General features: G+C 36.9%; 1 protein-coding gene across 11 annotated transcripts in view; it reads left to right on the top strand.

The window, feature by feature from the left end:
• The window catches only part of LOC112540558 (uncharacterized), a 139,461-nt gene that overhangs the window by 90,963 nt on the left and 29,098 nt on the right, over positions 1–19,400 (top strand). The window contains exon 4 of one of the 11 annotated variants that reach the window (XR_015794302.1): positions 12,496–12,586. The exons of 9 other annotated variants lie outside the window; for them this stretch is intronic. The gene's annotated coding sequence lies outside the window, so the exon portion shown is untranslated. Of the gene's footprint in view, positions 1–8,497; positions 12,475–12,495; positions 12,587–19,400 lie in introns of those variants that run through there. One more of the 11 variants, XR_015794303.1, reaches the window with a different exon arrangement.

Genomic DNA, 19,400 nt, shown 5'->3' with positions numbered 1-19,400 from the left:
AGGGATATTTTTAAATTGAAAGGTAAAGAAAAGTACCATTAAAAATCCAAGTGGCTGCATGCTTGATAGAATATGCTGCTTTGAAGTGTAAACTAATGAGACATAGAAAAGGGAATATTGGATAATCCTGGAATGAAGAAAGAAAAGAAGGCAGGCGAGCATTAGTTACAAGAAAGCAAATGTAGTAGAAACAATCACTGGAGTAATTGTTAAACAAACCTTTTGTGTAATTGCTGAAAAAAAAGCTCTTGGAGAGAGAATATGGTCAAATACTTCCAACAAATTTGCCATGCACCATTTGATACAATTTAGCCAATCATATCTGATTATGTGACAAAGAACGGGAAGTAGATCTAGTTCAAAGGAAGGGCAAAGTGACCTGAATTTTGAAACGCATTTAAATAATAATAATAATAATAATAATAATAATAATAATAATAAAGAACAGTGAAAATTTGCTGAAAGGACAGCATATGAAGTTTTCAAAACATAACTTCAAATATGGGGAATGTTGTCCCCATATTTTCACTGTTCTTTATTATTATTATTATTATTATTATTATTATTATTATTATTTAAATGCATTTCAAAATTCAGATCACTTTGCCCTTCCTTTGAACTAGATCTACTTCCCGTTCTTTGTCACATAATCAGATATGAATGCTCATGGCTAGTCCACTTCTTGGACAAAGTGCATATGGTTGTCACAGCTGAGCTTATGGGTTTTATGTGGACAGAATTCAGTAACACTCACCTTTAAAAGTTTATAGTTTAATCAATAAGTGTTTTTAAAGGAAGGAGAAATTTGTCATATAATATTAGAAGACATCTTGCTTTCACTTTCTAAAATATTACCTTATTCCTTGAGTTTTTATATGGGATCTGCTTCTTCCATATCTATCATATAATTTTTTTATTGCATGAAACCTGTTTACTTCAGAGGCATTACAATATACAGACTTAAATGGTTGAATACTCCTGTTACCAGAGATATTGCATCTGTCTATCATAGATGCAATCTGTCCAACAGAATTTCTTATCTGTTACACAGATATAAGTAGAAGCTTATGTACCCACTATCTAACTGAAAGTTAAAGGGTGAATGATTACACTGGGAAATTATTTGTGTAGATTACTAGAGACTTTGAACAACTATGCATTCCAAAAAAAATAGTGTAAGTCACCCAAAAATAAGAGTATTCATACACAGATACCCATCATGCTGTTCAGCTTTAGTGTAATCAATATTATGCAGACTGCAGAAAAGGTGTAAGAAATGGTAGTCCAAAGAAATTAAATGCATGAGATAAAAAAAGAAAAGAAAACACAATTAAAATGTGCATATAGCAACCTCATTAACTAGACTCTCTGTGCTTTGGTGTCTGTGAACCAACCTTGTTCCACCATGTCCATACACTGATTTGTACATCACTTTTTGTTATCTCTTTTGGAGGATCTCATCAAATGCATCCTGCCATGATTTTCTCAGTCTTCTCCTAAATCAGAGCTCATTCACTCTTCCTTCATTTTACAATTTAATCCTCATTAATTTGTCTATATGACCAGACTACCTTATTGTATTTCTTTCATAGTGAAGACTTGTTGTTGCATTCAGTCCACATCAGTTCAACACCCATTTCTTCTTGGCACTCTCTGTCCTTGTTTTATCACACATTTTTAAGCACCCAACTACTTCATTCATCTTTTATGACAGTCAATTATCACTTCCATATAGCAAAAGTGGGCAAAAGTATGCAGTTATACATAGTCATTTTTCCCTTCTTTTGAGACACATTCATTTCTTGCAATAGTTCACATACAATCCACTACAATTCTACAAGTATTTGGACATCTTAAAATTTCTCCATCCTATCTTCCATCTTTAGTAAACATTCAATCAAGTTTCACAAATTAATGTGCTTGTTTTCTTATTCCAATCTATGCATAAGTTTCACTCTATTCACTTCTTTCACTCCATTTTCTGTGTGAAACACATCTTCTTTAATCTTTAATGGATTAATTCTAGGCTCCATACCTGTTACATTATAAAAATCTATGTACAATTTAATATAAATTGTTCAGATTCCCTGACAGAACATTATCTGCAAACAGCAGTGCACAAACGTTCAGCAGCACACGTCTAATGTCACCAGAAACATTCCTTGTCCATAAATATATTAAACCCATCCTTGTCTTACTCTCTGCTCCATGCTGAACTCTTTGCTAAATATTCATTTATTTTCACCCATTTTACTTTTTTCATGTATTGTTCTTACTACATTTAGCAATCAACTTTTAACTCTGTATTTACATGAAACATTCCATAGTTCAAACCTATTCACCTTATCAAATAGTTTTTCAAATGACTAAATTAGTTTTTTTATCATCATCATCATCGTCATCGTCATCGTCATCATCATCATTATTATTATTATCATTATTATTATTATTATTATATTCATGCATTCCGCAATGACCTATGGAAGAGTGAAAATCTGGTCTGTACAGCCTTTACCTGGCACACCACACTTCCCAAAGTTGTCACCTTTTGTAACCTTTCAATTCTGCCATACAACTTCCCGGAAACACTTAAGAGATTAATCAACTCTCCAATTTTTGCATTAATTACTCTTGCTACCTTCCTCTAAATATAATGGAACAATAACAGCATCCATTCCATCATCAAGCAATATGAAGTCTTCACACAGACATTAAACAGATTGTACAGCCATTCCATAAGCAGAAGCCCTCTTCTAAAAAGTATTGATGATAGATGAATCCAACTCCTAGTCCCCTCCCTAACTGCTGTTACCAGCTAGGTGGGGCAGGAATCCAATGTACAAGGGAAAAAAGTAAGCTCACAGCCACAGAGAATTCTGTCCACTTCTTCAAGATCCACTGGCTCAAAAACTTCCCAGATAATATCACAAGGCATGACCTTTGTCACTGCAATGAATTCCATACATCCAGCTTCAAATTGGAGCAATTATGAGGGATTTTATCCTAGAAAGGCTAGACCAAGTGGTTGTAATATATACTAATTTGTTCTTCCAGCCCATTATTCCTTAAAAGGGTTCAAAACACTCTCAATAGTAGACCTGGCAAAATTCTCAAAATACAATCAAGGGTAGAAAAGTGATTCTGTTTTGCTGGCCTTACTGATACAGAGTAGGCCTGAAGTTGTCTAATCATATTTACTTATTATTTTCCACCAGCATAGCTCCAGATATGTATTCACCAGATATGTATTTTCCCAGACTACCTCAGAAAGCCAAATGTTGGCATCAGCAGGCAGGAATATTCCTCTCTGGAACAATCCTATCTAGCACCTTGGTCACTTCTGAGTTCTAGAGACATTCAACAGAATGTTGAAGTCCCCAAGCACAATCTGAAAACCTTCTGGAGCCATCAAATATCTGGAGCAGGCCTTCTTACTTGGGCCTTCCTTCCTACTAGATGATTGTTCTGAGAGAAAAAAAGGCAAAAAGTGGGCAAAAAAAAGAAGTTATCACAAAGCTTAAACCAGGCACCCTAAACACCAGGAGATGAAAGGAACCATCTTTCGGACAAAAGTCCAGAGAACATTCTACCATTGCTGTGGTACACTTGTCAACTCTCTGGATACTTTGCCTCACCAACTTGTATTTATTTGCAACCTACCTTGTGGTATACTAATTAGGTTGGACTCTTAATGTTCATTTATGTTTTGGCCATTGTCCTCCACACTGGCAGATGAGAGGCATTTTATGGGGTTTTTAAATTTTATTTATTTATTGTCATCAACCTTAGTTCATTATGTCAGTGTAACTCACTTGTTGCCTTATAAAACAGATCAAATTCATTCTAGTTTCTTAACTTTGGTCACCACTCTGACATATGAGGGGAAAGTTGACGTTAGGAATGTGTAGATGTGTGTGGTTTTGTTTGCAACTGTGATAATGCATATGTGTAAAGAAGTTTCTATGCCAGAGACCAGAACTTAATTTAACCTGGCTTCAAATACTTAGACACTTGAATGTTATAAACTGGGATGAGTACAGATCAGGAATCACACTCAGTGCCTTTGGGGCTAAAATGGGATCTAGTAAGATGTCTTAACTAGCTTGGCCATAATAACTTTTAAGAACATTATAAAACCCTGGGGTGGAGGCTGGTTATTGTGTCCTTCCTGGTGGAAAACAATGCTTGTGAAGCACTCCATAATAAATAAACCTAGGGGTTTATTGGACAAACTAGAGATCTGAAGTGAAGTGGCTTGGTATATGAGCAAATGGGGGAGGGGTCCAACATTAATATTAATAATATTATCTATACCTGTATATACCTGCAGCCTTCATTTGTAAATATTTTTACAGGATTTATGATTTCCTTTTTTTTTTCTAGACACTAACATTTACAGCATTTTTTTCCATTGAATCTTCAGCATATCACTATCATTCCTAGACAATCTCTAAAATACTCCTTATACACAATATTCTTTTTCTTCAGTTCCATCCCAAATCATTTAATCACTTTTATTGTCAGTTCCATTCACTCAATGGGAGGGTCCATGTTTAATCTCCTTCACCCACTTCCAGGACAATTTTTATTATCCAGCAAAGGTGCTCCATATGTTCAATGCCTTTTTTACTACATTCTTTACAACAATTACCTTTTCCTCAATATAAACTATGTACAGTACTTCTCTTTCATTCTCATTTTTACAGCAACCATTTTCCTATATGCATTTTTTTTATTCACAGTCTCTTTCAGTTCATCATTCCATCAAACATGCTTTATAGATCATATTAACATATATTTCTGTGAGATTCTGAATATAATTATTTTTCCTGCTCCAAGCAGTTGCACATAATTTTTACACAATATCCACTCTTAACACTAGCAAATAATAATTTCTCCCACATTTAGAACTTTTTATCACCCCATATCCTTAACGAATTATCTCAATCTTTCATAATATGCAATCACATCAGTCATGCTTTTATGAATCAAGGTACATAAAATCTGCTAACTTAAAGAATGTGCAAAAAATCCAGGGGCCATTACTCCTATGGAAATGAACGTTCCACAATGTTCGGACCATTTTTATTCACAAAGTTGTGGCCATTTCAGCGTCCCCGGAGTCATGTGATCAAGATTTCTGACACTCCCTGCCAGCTTCCCACAAGCAAAGTCAATGGGGAAGCCAGCAGGAAGTCAGAAGTTGCTCCTGCTCCCACTGCTTTTTTGCCTGCATGAATATATATATTTTTTCCCTCTTGGATTTCATTTATTCAAAGTGCTACACAATTCTGGTCTTCCATTATTACATGCAACTATAACAAACTATGTATTTTTATTTTCATATGTACCCACCATAAGATAGATTACACCATGTATTTACACATGTATTTTTAACATACATTTTAGCTCTTTCATTCACAATTTAACCTACACCTTTCTGGATGCATTCATCAACTCCACTCCACAGGATCAGACCACTATTACATACTTTCATGCTCTATTAAATCCTTTCCCTTTGTCTTAATTTCATAGACACACAGCCCTTCCTTCCTTCCTTCCTTCCTTCCTTCCTTCCTTCCTTCCTTCCTTCCTTCCTTCCTTCCTTCCTTCCTGTTATTAATTCATGCTCTTTGCCACTTTCTTACCTCCCAAAGTACAATCTTCCATATGTCATAGTTATCACCATATACTGTATGCCTATATATATTGTTCTCTATTGCCTATTCATATAGTAAAAAAAAAAAAAAAAGGAGCTTAGGTTACCAGCCTTATCTATGCTCATGCTACATGAAGCATTCCCTGCTAATGGTGACAGTACTACTCCATTTTAGCACCACTTGGCTAGTATTCTATAAGTACATTCAATTAACATTCATTGCTGATTAATCTAGGTTCACCTCTTGCTGCTTACTATGAAAAAAAGAGTTGAGTACATAGGAATTCAAAAATAGGTAGCTTTAATGAGCAATAAATTTGGAAAACAGCCTCAAATAGTAGAAAGACAATGGGAGTGAATTCACATTACCTGCCTCAAAGGCAAAGGGATTGTACATCAAACCAGAATGCCCTGTACTCCAGAACAGAATAGTATAGCAGAAAGGGGAAAAAATCATTATTTAACCGAGATGAAGAGATGTGTTGGAACTTGCAGGACTGGCAAATAAACACTGGGGAGAATCAGTGAATGCTGCCACCTGCCTGCAAAATAAGCTCCCAACCAAGGCTACGAATGCAGTGCCATACAAGCTATGGCCTGGAAGGAAGCCCAGCCTAGGGCACCAAAGAATGGTCTTAAGGGTTCAACCTGCGTGAGAAGAGAAGCATGCCAAACTGCAGATGGGAGGAAGAGATGGTGGTTAGATATTCAGAGTACTGCAAGGGATACAGAATCCTATATAACTCCATAACAAACTACTAAAACATAAAGGATTGCTTATTTCGATGACAGTAGAAAAGAGTATAACCCTGAAGTGTCAATCTTGTTCTCCATCTCTAGATAAAATGAGTTGAGTCTATGGGCTTTAAAAGTGATCTTCATCATGGGCCCAGAATTCAAGAGCAAATCAAAGCTAAAAGAGAAACTGAGGCACCATGGCCAATATGCTTAGGGAGACCCCACAAAGGTGACCCAACCCAAATGTTTACCCACTTTGCCAGGAGGAAATAGATGTAAGAGCCCTTTTTTATGGGAAGACATTGGGGGAATGTTAGCAGCTGAATCAGAGGAATGGAGAAGAGCTGGTGTGAGACTAGGCTGAAGCTGCCATAACTAAAGATGAAGCAGGCATGTAAGCTGAGAGGACAAAAAGCCAGGAGTCTTGTCTAAAAGATCCTTTTGGGGAGGTAGATGAGGAAACAAGTTGTTAAGGAAACAAAGGAAAAAATGTCACCTGAACCAGACAAAGGAAGTTGGGCCTGAGCACATGGAAGCCCTCCCCCCTTCCCATCAACAGCTACCAGACTTGTGAATTAACATGGCAAGAGTAGCTGACAGTCTTCTGAAGCAATAAAGCAAGGACTTTTGGGGATAAAAGGGGTTTCTGAAGCCCTCCCACTCCTTGAGTCATCTTTGGATCCAGACATGGCAGCTTCCGTACCTCTAGCTAGTGCCCAGCAGCCTAGTTGAGAAGGACATGTGTGGATGAGTACATGTGTGCATGTGAGAAAGAGCAAATGTACATTGTAAACAGTAAAGTTTTGCTGTTACTTTAAATTCACTGTATTCCAAAGAGCCTGCTGTACCTCAGTGTTTGATTGGAAGTGATTTGTGTGTATGTCCCTAATTATTTCCCAGCTATTGAACGAGGCTGTGAGTGTGTGAGTAAGTGACCATAAGCTGAACCTGGGAGCACTTGTGACACTGGAGAAGAGAAAATTAAAGCACTTCAGAAAAATCACAGCTGGAAAGCTTCTATACATAGCCACCAAGAGAAAAGCAGTCGCTGCTGCAGCAATTGGAATCCTTTGTAGAAAAGCAAGTGCTGTAAAGAGGCACTGGGCTGTAGTTGAGAGACTTGGCAGGTACAAGAGACTGGCACTGCATAGCTACCCAGCCACCAGCTAGCCAAAACTGAGTAGGGTTAGGGGTACATGGATACTAACTGGGAGAAGACAGGATCAGCAGGAACACAAACGGGCAGCTGTCCCTGTCTGGAGGTGAGGTGATCAACAAGGCAAGCAAATAATTCCACTTATAATCCTGCCATTCCCAGAAGGAAAGCATGCCAACAACCTGTGTGGCTACATAAACCTTCTGTAGACTTGGGGAAAATGAGCCAAAGGCAAACAGTTGTCCCACAGAGAGAAGAATGCATTTAGAACAAAGCAAAATATTTCTGTGTGTGAGATGATCAAGAAGAAAGGTTGTTACTAAGATACTCATTAGTATCTGCCATTAGGAGAGAAACTGGCAGATGAATGAAGACTTTACCAAGCATACTCCAACTCTCTGCTTGATAGGATGTAGCTAACTGGGAGGTAGACTTTATCTACCTTTCCCATTTATTTTCTGTAATAACTTTTTTTTGGTCACAGATACAAAGAGCGGCTGACTAGTCTTTGTTCAGATTACATTCCCACTCTCCAGAAACACACTCAAATTGCTTCCTCTGATGCATTTCCACTCTTTCTTAGGAATAAAAATCATGTGACAGGATGTAAGCATGTGTTTGAATTAGTTCTGCATGTAAAGTAGGCAGGCATAGGAATGGCTAACCCTACACCTTAAACCAGATTTGCAAGATTAAAGTCTCAGTGAATGGGAGAAGTTTATCCAAGGCCACCATATTCATGAACAGCTGCCAGTTGAAGAAAACCATATGTCTGACTGCAAGGGTTTTGAAAATGCATTACAAAGCCATATATTAAAATAAATAGTTTATAAACTTCCAGTTAGGAAGGAAACTGCCACTGGAGGGGCTATAGTTAGAACTATTCAGAGGATTTCTGTGGAAATGATGGCACTTCTACAGCACTGTTTGCACTCTCTCCACAGCATTTTGAAGCTGACTGTATGATTGTCTTCATGCCTGCTGACCTTGGAATAAGCAGAAAGAACTATCAGCCAATCAATGCTTCCTCCAGCCAATCAAAGGCAAATAGAAAAACCATCAATCAGTGCTCCACCTCCTGAACAATGTCAGCTCTTGGATTTTTAAAAAAATTCCTTTAGTTCCACACAGGAAGAGAGAGAAAAAAGCTTCCCTATCTTTTCAGCACATACTGTGTACTGTGTACTATGCCTGTTTGCAAAAGAAAAAAAGTGAGCTGTTGGTATGGGGCCACCAAGTCATCATTCTTCCTGCACAGAAATTTCTATTGAAAGCTGTGACAATGGCATGATACAACATTTTGTCCATTTTGTGGACAAAAGCTTTTCCAAGCAATCATGCCTTTTATTTATTATATGTATTTATATGACTGCCCACTCACCATTTGTCTCAGGGTGACCATGTAAAATTTTAATGGCTAGTGCCTGCCATGTTCTTAACCCAGATAGCTATTAGCCCACAGCTCCTGCCCAGAGTGGTTCTGGCAGCACACATTAACTGGGTCAAAAATCACCATTCTGGAAGTACAGAGCCCCCACTAGAATGGGCCTCTTTCTCAAGAGCCTTGCTGTAGAAAGTACTGACAAAGCTTCATTTCCTGCCCTTTCCCTTTCACATGGGTCAGGCAGGGGGTAGTTGATATGGGACAGAAAGAGAAAGGAAGGCTGGGGGAGCGGGATACAGAAAGCAGGCAGGAATTATTTCTAACCCCTTTACCAGCAGTGGCTGTAAAGGGCCCTGTAATTTTTTCCAAGTAACAAGGAATGTATTGCAGCATCTGTACTTGTCCATGTTTGTGTTGTTCCCTTGTGTTGCATTTGTAAAGCAGACGGGTGTGCTCTGGGTCACATGACGAGGAGGGAGACGGGAAGGGGGCTTAGAATGGAGCAGTCAGCAGCATTCCAAGTTGCTGTCCGATGGCCTCCCTCTCCTGGGAGATTTTTGCTGACCTCTGCAGCTCTCTCTACTGATCTAGCCCATCTGCCCACTCAATCTTTCATTTGCTGCCTCCCTTGCCATACCGAATTTGGTTCCATTCTGTTTAGGTTTCTGAGAGTTATCCTGCTGGTGGACAGATGGACAGAAACATCTTGAGCCCTTTTACATCATTTCTTTCCAATATTCCATTGGGTTGGAAAGGATAAAAAAATGGAAACTGGCAGGGTGCCAAGCTCTGATTCACAGAAAGATTTGCAACTCCCACTCATTCTGGCTGCCTATCCCTACTCTTGGCCTTCTTTCAAATCCATTTCCCCCATCCTCCATGTTGCCAATACCTGGCCAGCATCAGCCACAACATTGCTACTTAGGGCAAAAGACAAGCTGACAGAATGCTGAAAAGCCTCTTGAATGCCTTCCCCACATCCCAACAATCAGGCCAATGAGAAGAAAATACTTTAAAGGAAAAAAGAAAAGCAATTGAAAGGAAAACAGTCTTTAATGAGGTAGGCAAAGTAGAGAGCCATCTCCTCTCAGATGTCCCAAGCTGCCTAAAGGAGCCCAGGAGGGGGCAAGAAAGGGCAAGGAGAACATGCCTGGGCAAGGAGAACATGCCTAAGGAAGCTACAACACACCCTTGGCATCTAGGACACACAGCCAGGATAAGAAGCCACTGGGAAAGAACAGAGACACCAAATGTTTCTTCCAAATAGAGCTGCTAGAATAGGGTTTCCAAATTGTGAGGTGTAGCAGCCAGAGTCCAGGGGAGGTGTGAAGGGCCTTTTAGCTACACATTGTCACAATAAATCCACCTTGCTTTTTTTTTTGTTTTTTGTTTTTGTTTTTTATGACTTTATTACAAATAAAGTTTCATTGTATTGTTTTCATTGTTCATTTGGGTGTTTGGATTTTTAGGGGAGGTGTGTACATTAAGATTATATTAAAGGGAGGTGTGATGGCAAAAAGTTTAGAATCCCTGTGCTAGAGGGTGGCTTATGTACACCTAACTTGGAGGTGTGTTAATGTTTTCAGAACATAAGCATGGGAGGATCCACTGGGGATTATTTCCCGTTTGATTTATTTGCTGGCTGTAACTTCTTGAAGGAAGTATGTCTGCAAGAAAGTGGTTTTGGGGGACAACCCCTGTAGCCATTGAGCATTAGAGAGAGATATTCAGTGACTACCACAATTCCAGGAGTGGAATTCAAAATGACAACTGTTTTTCACTCTTCTTTCTCTATAGCTCTTTTTTTCTGGAAGAAGTAAGTAAACAAAATAGGGCATTGTCTTAACCTGATATTCCCATTCTATGGTTGAGTTAACCATAGTTACCAAGTTAGGGTTAACCAAGTATGAGACTGGATCTGTTTGGGGATTACCCTCAGGATTAGTTGACTGGGTCCACTGACTCTTTATAGTATCTCCACGACATACTAATCCTCATCAACTATCAACAGCCAGCCAAAGACTGAAAAAAATTGTCTTGGTTGCCAAAGGAGGAAAATATCATGTGGGAACAAAGGAATGTAATGCCAGTACTAGAATAGTATCAATACTCAGCATTGAGTCAAAGTAGACGAACTGGATTTGTTAGAATGTGCAGAGATCTCACCGCCCTTCCCCTGAAGAACACAAAACAAAACAATTCTTAAGTGAAGTCAAGGAAAACATAATAATTTTGATCTATTGATTAGAAGAAAGTTCTGGACGGTAATCTCATCCTTTGAGAACTGTTGACCTTGAAAGCTATAAACAGATCTAAGGAATTATTGAAACACTTTGGGGTTAGTGAAAAACATTCAAGAGATCAACCTGATTCTGCAATTGGACTTAAAGTAACATTTTTGTGGGCTTTATGTCTCTTTTTCACAATCTATTCTTTATTGCATTCTTCCACTGGCAATATGCACCATTCCTGGCTATGATTGGATTTCTGAAGCATGGCAGATTAATGCAAATGCAACTTCAGATCAGATTATCTAAAGAGCAATATACCAAAGGTTCATATAGCACAAGTTATGCTGATGATGAGAGGTTGGAAGAACAGAAACTGAAAGAATATTGACTTTCTTTTGATTTTCACTCTAAGTGTGCAGCTAATGGGTAATCAGGAAGTTAAGAATCACTGAAATATTTTCCCCAGAAGGAAAGAGGAACACCTACTAATTTTCTTAAATGTATAGTGTATTTGTGTGCATTCTTTTCTTTTTTTTTCATTTTTGCCAGAATGATCAATCTTGAGGGAAGACTGGGGTATTAATAAGTTAGTTAAAGTAAGTTTTCATTTTTCATGAACCTACTACCTAATTGGGGTAGTTGTTAAGGCACTATGCTAGAAACCAGGAGACTGTGAGTTCTAGTCCTGCCTTAGGCCCAAAGCCAGCTGGGTGACCTTTTGCTCTGGGTGACTCAGCCCTAGGAAGGAGGCGATAGCAAGCCACTTCCAAAATCTTGCCAAGAAAACTGCAAAGACTAGTCCAGGCAGTCACCAGGAGTCAATAATGACTCAAAGGTGTACACACACACACACAAAGGTTTGTTCAGACATCAAATTTGTCAGGGTATTATTGCCTACCACATAACACTGTTATTCTTAATTGTGTCGCATTTTGTTTTCCACTCCAGAAAGTGGAATCCCACATTACTCAGAATCCCATGGTTCAATATATACATGACTCCAGAAGCCTTCACAGTGGAAAGATTTCAATTTAGGGAAAACCCAGAATTTTTGTAGGTCTTCTGAGATACTCATTTACCTCTTCTTGCCCTTATTTACAAATGAAATTTGGAGAAATGTGCAAGAGAGTGAAGACTTAAGGCTAATTTTTACAAACCTTATTGACATTCCAAGGAAAGGATTTCCTGAAGAAAATTCCAGAATGTTTTAGAAAGATTCAACACATTGTAAATAAGATAGCTATATATTCCCATCCCAAATAGCCAGAAAATAACATTATACATTTCTTACAAAAAGCTAGGTATTCTGTTTTTTTCATTTTGATAGAGAGATGAAGATATGTTGAAGAAATATATGGCTGCAACTGAATTCAAAACACATTGGAGCTGCTTGAATCACCAGTGTTGGTCACATCCAGGTATATGACTGTTACTTACACATATGTTTATGCCAACTTACAATATGTCAACACATTCTTTGCATGTTTAGTTCAGCAATTGCTCTGAGCAATAAATTGAAATCTTTCCACTGTGAAGGCTTCTGGAGTCATATATATTTTGAACCATGGGATTCTGAGTAATGTGGGAATCTGTTGCTGTGTAGAGATTGGTTGTGCTTATTTTTATTTATTTTATCATAGTTTTTAGTTTGTATTGATTTTAGTATGATATATTTTGTACTATGCTAAAAGCACTGAATACAGACAAATAACATACTACATTCCATTAAGGAAGTTGGACAAGATGGCCTTGCATTCAGTTCTATGATTCATAAATTCTGTGATTCGATACATAAACATTAGTCATTATTGGCAATTATTAAATTAATAATAATAATAATTAAATAGTATTCAATCATTATTATTAAATGATTAAGTTATAATCATTCACTTCTATGAATCTATACAACATTTGTGAAATATCTGAAAATGTGTATTTTATATTGTTGGTTCCAATGTTGCAGACCGTATAACTGAGAGATATTGCTCATATGGAGCATCTTGCTTCAGTCTTATATGAATATCATTCCTGTTTGTTCCTTTTTAGTAATTCTATTATTTACATGTAAGATACAGATCACAAGAGTCATGTTGATTTGGAAATAAGTTCTGCGGATCACTTTTGTGTACTTCTGAATAAACATTCATAGGACGTTGTTGTTAGATGTTTAAAATTAGATCTTCTATGTCATTTGATATAAGAAGTAGATGTGGTAGAATTAATCTTGATATTGTTCACATGTTTTATGTTCCCATCTTATCCAAGGCTAGAAAAAAGAAATTCAAAATAATGCACTTGATGAGGTGCTTTCTCAGCAAGTTTTAAGAATGCAGGCTAATTGGCTCAGGTACTTATGAATCTGCAATGAGATTATTAATGGAAGCTATATCAGACGATTTGCCATATGGTTGGTCTGCATGGCTTTTTTCAAATTCTACAACTTTCTTTTGAAAGTTGTCAATGTCAAACTACTACTAAGAGCATAGAAAGCTATGGTTAAAATGGGATATCGTCTCTGAAATCTAAAAATGTGTCTTCCTTCCTACTTCCCAGCTTGACCTTGTTTGTTGTTCTTGTGACTGCTAAGATGTTGACTTCCAATATTAAATCTATACTCCTCTAAATCTGGAGTCTAACTTTTGGTATAGAACCTTTGAGCAATATCATAGATCACATAGTTTCAGAAATACATAGATAAAATTAAGAGGCTAAGAAGAGGGAATTCTTCATAACGTCTGACTTTTCACACTGCATATTTAATTACAGTTCCCAACAGTTTGTGCTGAACACACACACGTTTCTCCACCTCTCACTGTGTCAAGACTCCTATTGATGCTTCCTATTAAGACCATGTAAGGATACTATAAGTATTGAAAGTCTAGGACCCATTTCAGAATGTTCTTCTGTGGATTCTCTAGATAAGGACATCAATTTGCACTATTTCTTTATGAAGCTCATATTCTGTCGGTTGCTTACTCCATCCTGCTATTTGCAAATAGAATCAAATTCTGTAATGATCCCTTTCTGTAGTCCCAGAGACAATTAAGGCATCTTGTCTCTTTGTTCTAGATTCTATCCTATGAGAGTATGTCAGCTCAAGTTTTTCACATGAGCGTGAATTTTTGTGTGTGGTTGTGCACAAGTTTTGTAAATATGTTAAACACGCAAACATTCAGATTTATTAGCACTGTTCTCAAGTTGTTGTATAAAGAATTTGTTTGTATTCATGGATTTAATAATCATATAGCCTTTTTTTTCAGCTTTTTATGTTGGTACCACAAGGTCTTAGAACCAATGTAAAGAAACTAGGATAGGGAAACCTAGATTCAATACCATCCTTAGCCATAAAACTCACTGGATGACTCTGGCTAGTCATTATCTCTCATCCAATCTTACTTCATCCCTTGCTGTGGTGGGAAAAAATTGGGGGAGCTATTCTTATATATGTCTTTGCGCTCCAAGGAAAGATGGGACATAAATTAAATAAATATCTGCTGAACTTCAGCAAACTGTGACATCATGGATGGGTTCACACTTTACATGTAGCTAAAATTTAACAAATCTTATTATGGATTAGTGTAATGTGTGAATCCAGCCTATGAATCCCCAGAGAAGGCACTATTGCCTCTGTCCTTATTGTGTGGCATATATCTACAGATAAGATAAAAATTTGCCCCAAGTAACAGTATATAACATTGTAGCCCAGGTAGTCTTGAATGCATGTTAAATGTTAAAAAAATCCTTCTCTTAGCAGGAGCTTTTTTTAAAAAAAAATCACATAGTATTTACAAAAAAATATTCTTTTATCTGAGTTAACATATAATTGTTTTGATCTGAAATGACAGAGCATATATATCTTCATTAACACAGGGGCTGGTATGAGAAACTTTCAGTTTCTGCACTTCTGTATGCAGTGACTGTTATGAGCTTATAAAAAACAAAGCGCTGCCAAGACATTGCAATCAAAGATAATTAGGAGTCCAATATATAATTGGGGGTGGGGTGCGTAGGAAGATAACTGCATTAACTGATTTTATGTTTAACTGTTTAACTGGATTTATGTTCAACTGTTTAACTGGATTTATGTTTAACTGTTACAGTTATGAAAAACCTAATAAAAAGCTTTGGGAGATTCTACTTCTCATGCTGTCAGCATACTGTTAGCTAAATGACTTTCTGAGTAGGTCAACTGAAAAATGTTTTCTTTCATTCTTCTGTGTTACTGGCAAAGGTATATTCCCGTTGTCAGCTGTTATTGCAAAAATCTAGCTGTTGTGGACAGGATACTTTTGCTTTCTTCATTGGGAACATCAACAGTTATTTCTGGTATGGCAGTATCAACAATTATTTCTTCTGCCTAGCAAAGGGAATTTCCAAAAAAATGATTTCACTTCTGAATATGCATTGTCTTCGTATCACATCCCATTAGATGTTATTGTTCAGCCCAGCAATTTTTCTTACAGGGCTTTCCAGCTGAAAAGATATTAAACTAGAAATATTTTATAAGACTATATCTGTAAAGTAGTCTACCTGGCCTTTTGGCTTACATTTGACAGTTGTCATCTTTGTAGGCTTTGAAGCAGAGCTGGCTCCAAGGCAATTTCCTACTTCAGCTGAAGGAGAACATTTTGTCCACTCCTCTTTCCACATTTAAAAAGAAAAAGATTAAAAAATAATCTTACTTCACTATAAGTGAAGAAATGGCACCCTTCAGCTTATACCAGTTAATCAGGGCAAATATATGTTACATATTGTCCTCTATACTGGCCACAAGAAAAATGGGACTGTTAAATGCTATTATCTGCCACCTGAAGTAGTTGTCTCATCTGTCTAATAGTACAGCTGATCCTGCTCTTCTATTGGAGCAGAAATGTCCCCCAGTCCTTTACAAGGATGAATGGCACCAACATCAAAAATACTGTGTTTTGGCACACTTTGATGTACTTAGTCCAGGCTTTGGCTGGGACTGCTCTTTGAATATTTTCAAAACATTTTTAATCCTAATGGCCATGCTGAGATTACTTGTGAAGAGCAAAGTTGAATTTTCTAATGAAGACTCTACAGAAGACAGAGAATTCCAACAGGTGAAGATTTTCCTCTCTCAAAAATGTTGTGATAGGAGAACAACAGCTAGGTACATTTCAATATATGATGTAAAACTGGCAGAGTTTTGTCGACACATTAAAAACTATCCAATTTATACGATGGCTACAGTTGTCCCATGGCAGGAATTAACTGCCTAATTCTATCCATGTCTCTTCAGCAATGTTACACTGAAATTAGTGCCAAGCAGAAAGAATAATCCTGCATTGTATCCTATTAATTCTTATTACATTAGCTGAAACAGAGTTTAAGAATTCTTTCAAAGGGGAAAAAGGCTTTTGTAAAATATACTGGTGTAGGCTTTCATAGTTGGTATCTGTTGGGGAGTGTTGGGCTTCAGGGTTTAGCGATGTGGTCTAGAGAACAGATTTCCTGACATTTTGCCAGCAGCTGTGGCTGGCATCTTCAGAGGTAAAGTGGTCTACTATGCAGACCACAGGCAACTGAGCAGGGAATGACTGGGCTCCTGTCTTTATAGCGTGGTGTCCTGACTTCTGACTGGCTTTTAACCGAGCTTGTTTCCAATTGGTGCAGATTGGTGAGGCCTGGTCTCTGATTGGTTCTTTGTATGTACCTGATCCTGATCGATCATTTGTAAAAGTTCTTATAGATGGATGTGGTATTTTCTAACTTCAAAAAAGCTAAGAATATGTGTGAATGTCCTGCCTGTTATGGTACATCTATCTTTCCAACAGTCTGCAGCTTCCAGAGCTTCTTGTGCTTCCATTAAATCTCAAACAAAGACATCATTGTGGAAACTCTTTTACTGGATTATATATGTCTTTCTCTGTGTCTGTGTGTGTCTGTCTGTGGTAAAGCAGAAGAGAAAAAAGAAAGAAAAAGAAAAATAGGGAAAAGAAACATCAAAAACATATTGCCTTCAAGAAATAATTCAGCCTAATTTTTAAACAAATCATTAACTTTGATTCCCTGAAATGATATTTATCGGTACTTTCCATTATTTTGAAAAGATCATAAAAGAGAAAAAAACACATATATTCAATGTGGGGTAACTCTACCAAAAAAGGAGGCTATCATATCAGTAATACTTCTCTTCTAATGTGAGAATCCTTGAGTTTGAATAATAGTCTCTATCTCCATTGAAACAGGCCTTAGACAAACACATGAATACTTCAACATAATAAACTAGGATGAGCTACAGACCAAGGGGACCTACCCAGGATCTTTTGCTTGACCATGAGAAATATTGAGAACATTATATCTAAAACCCTGGGGTGGAGGCTGTTTTGCTGGAGTGTCCAGCAAAAACTGGTAAATTATGTTTGCAAGGCTGTCATTGTAAATAAACCTAAGAGCTTATTGGAAAAATCAAAGATCTTAAGTTGAGTCATTTAATGTATGAGCAATGGGAGTCCATCATTAACCTTAACAAAATCTACACCTACAGTCTGATCATCTGTAAATATTTTTATAGGACTTATTATTTCCTTTTTTCCCCCCCCCCTAATATTACACTAACATTTACAGCATTCATTTCCATTGACTCTTCAAGATATCATTATCATTTCCATACAAATCTGTAAAATACTGCTTCCATATTCCCTCACTTCCAAGCTACCTTAATTGCTGGTAGCCCTCTTAGTCCATAGCTGAAACAAATTTTAGTTTCAACACAATTTTTTGTGTTTCCTTAGCCTCCTTTTCTATATTCTTTGCAACCATTATCTTTTTTCTTTACATTTTCTCATCCTAATCTTTTTGCAACAATCGTTCTCTTCTATACTGTACATTTTTTTTCATTCATGCCTTTCACCATTTGACCAAGCATACTTTATACATCCCATTAATACATACTTCTGTGGGACTCAGTAATATAATTCTTTTCACTCTGTTTCAAGCAGCTTCCATATTATATTTCCTTATGTCCATTTTCCATTCATTCGGTTGGGAGATCAATCTACTAATACTTTTTCATACAAGACAGGACTTTCTATTCCTGCAGTCATTCCACTTTCACTTTCACTTATGGTAACAATCTATTATGCATTCTAATACTATGAATTTACAATAATATAAAATTAATTTCAAACCTTTTTAAACATACTCTGGTGAATCCAGTAAGTGTTTGAAAGAATAGAAGGTGGAATTACCTTTATTTTCAGATTATAAGAAGTATACTTCTTTAAGACTTTATCCATTAATTAATACTTCATTTTCCAATTCATTCTTCAAGGAACAAATAGCTAACTCCATAACAATGATACTTTCATTTGTTTTAAAAATACTTCATACTTAAAATAATTGAAAATATGTTTCCATACTATTAATAATTTGGGAGTTGGAAAATATATTTTTATTAAGAATTTTGATTAAAATACTAAAATATAATACAAACTAAACTTTAAGAAAGCAGAAAGAATAGAAAGAAGTAAGAAATGCAAGAAGAAAGAGAAAAGAGAAAAATAAGAATATAATAAAGAGAACAGAAATACATAAAGAAATTACTTCCAACATTCATCACAAGTATAAACAAATTTAGTGACTCTTCATCCCCTCTAAGGTTACAAGCATTTACTCTTCATTCCATATCGTATGAATAAACAAATCCATAAAACATCCTCTTTTAAGTCCTAGTGTCAGTTGTCAGCCTTACCAGGTAGGCCAGACAGAAAACACAACCAGATAAGCTAATTCTACTTTATTGTAACACTACATTAACAGAATCTTGCAAGTATGAAAGTACAGTTCTTCCGCCATGTCCTTTACAGCCCAAGAAACTAGGGAGGATCCCTTCTGAGCCTTTTGACCTGCCCACTTTCCAGCTGTGGGCTATGCTGTCTCTTATTTGACCATTTCCTAGGCAGCATCTCTTTCCCCATCTCCCAAGGTCTTTCCCATGTACCATTTCCCAGCAGAAAGCCCACAAAGGGTTGCCAGAAGTAATAATATATCTTGTTTTAACCTTGATCAAATAAACCAACTTTATATTCCTTCCTTTTACTTCTAACAGTTCATTCAAATATTGTCATAGGATTTGATTTCTCTTCATTTCTTCCTTGTCCCATCTTAGAGAGTTCTTCAAAGCTTTAATAAGCCTCTTTTGTAAATCCAATAGGAAAAAAATATCCAGCTCACTCTCTTGGTTTGTCATTTGTATTGCCCTTTTAA

The sequence above is a fragment of the Python bivittatus genome, unplaced genomic scaffold (genome assembly GCF_059951505.1).
Source record: "Python bivittatus isolate LINGU-HERP-01145 unplaced genomic scaffold, Pbiv_v1 ctg000980_np1212, whole genome shotgun sequence".
NCBI lineage: Eukaryota > Metazoa > Chordata > Lepidosauria > Squamata > Pythonidae > Python > Python bivittatus.
This window is presented reverse-complemented; position numbering and strand designations above follow the sequence as displayed.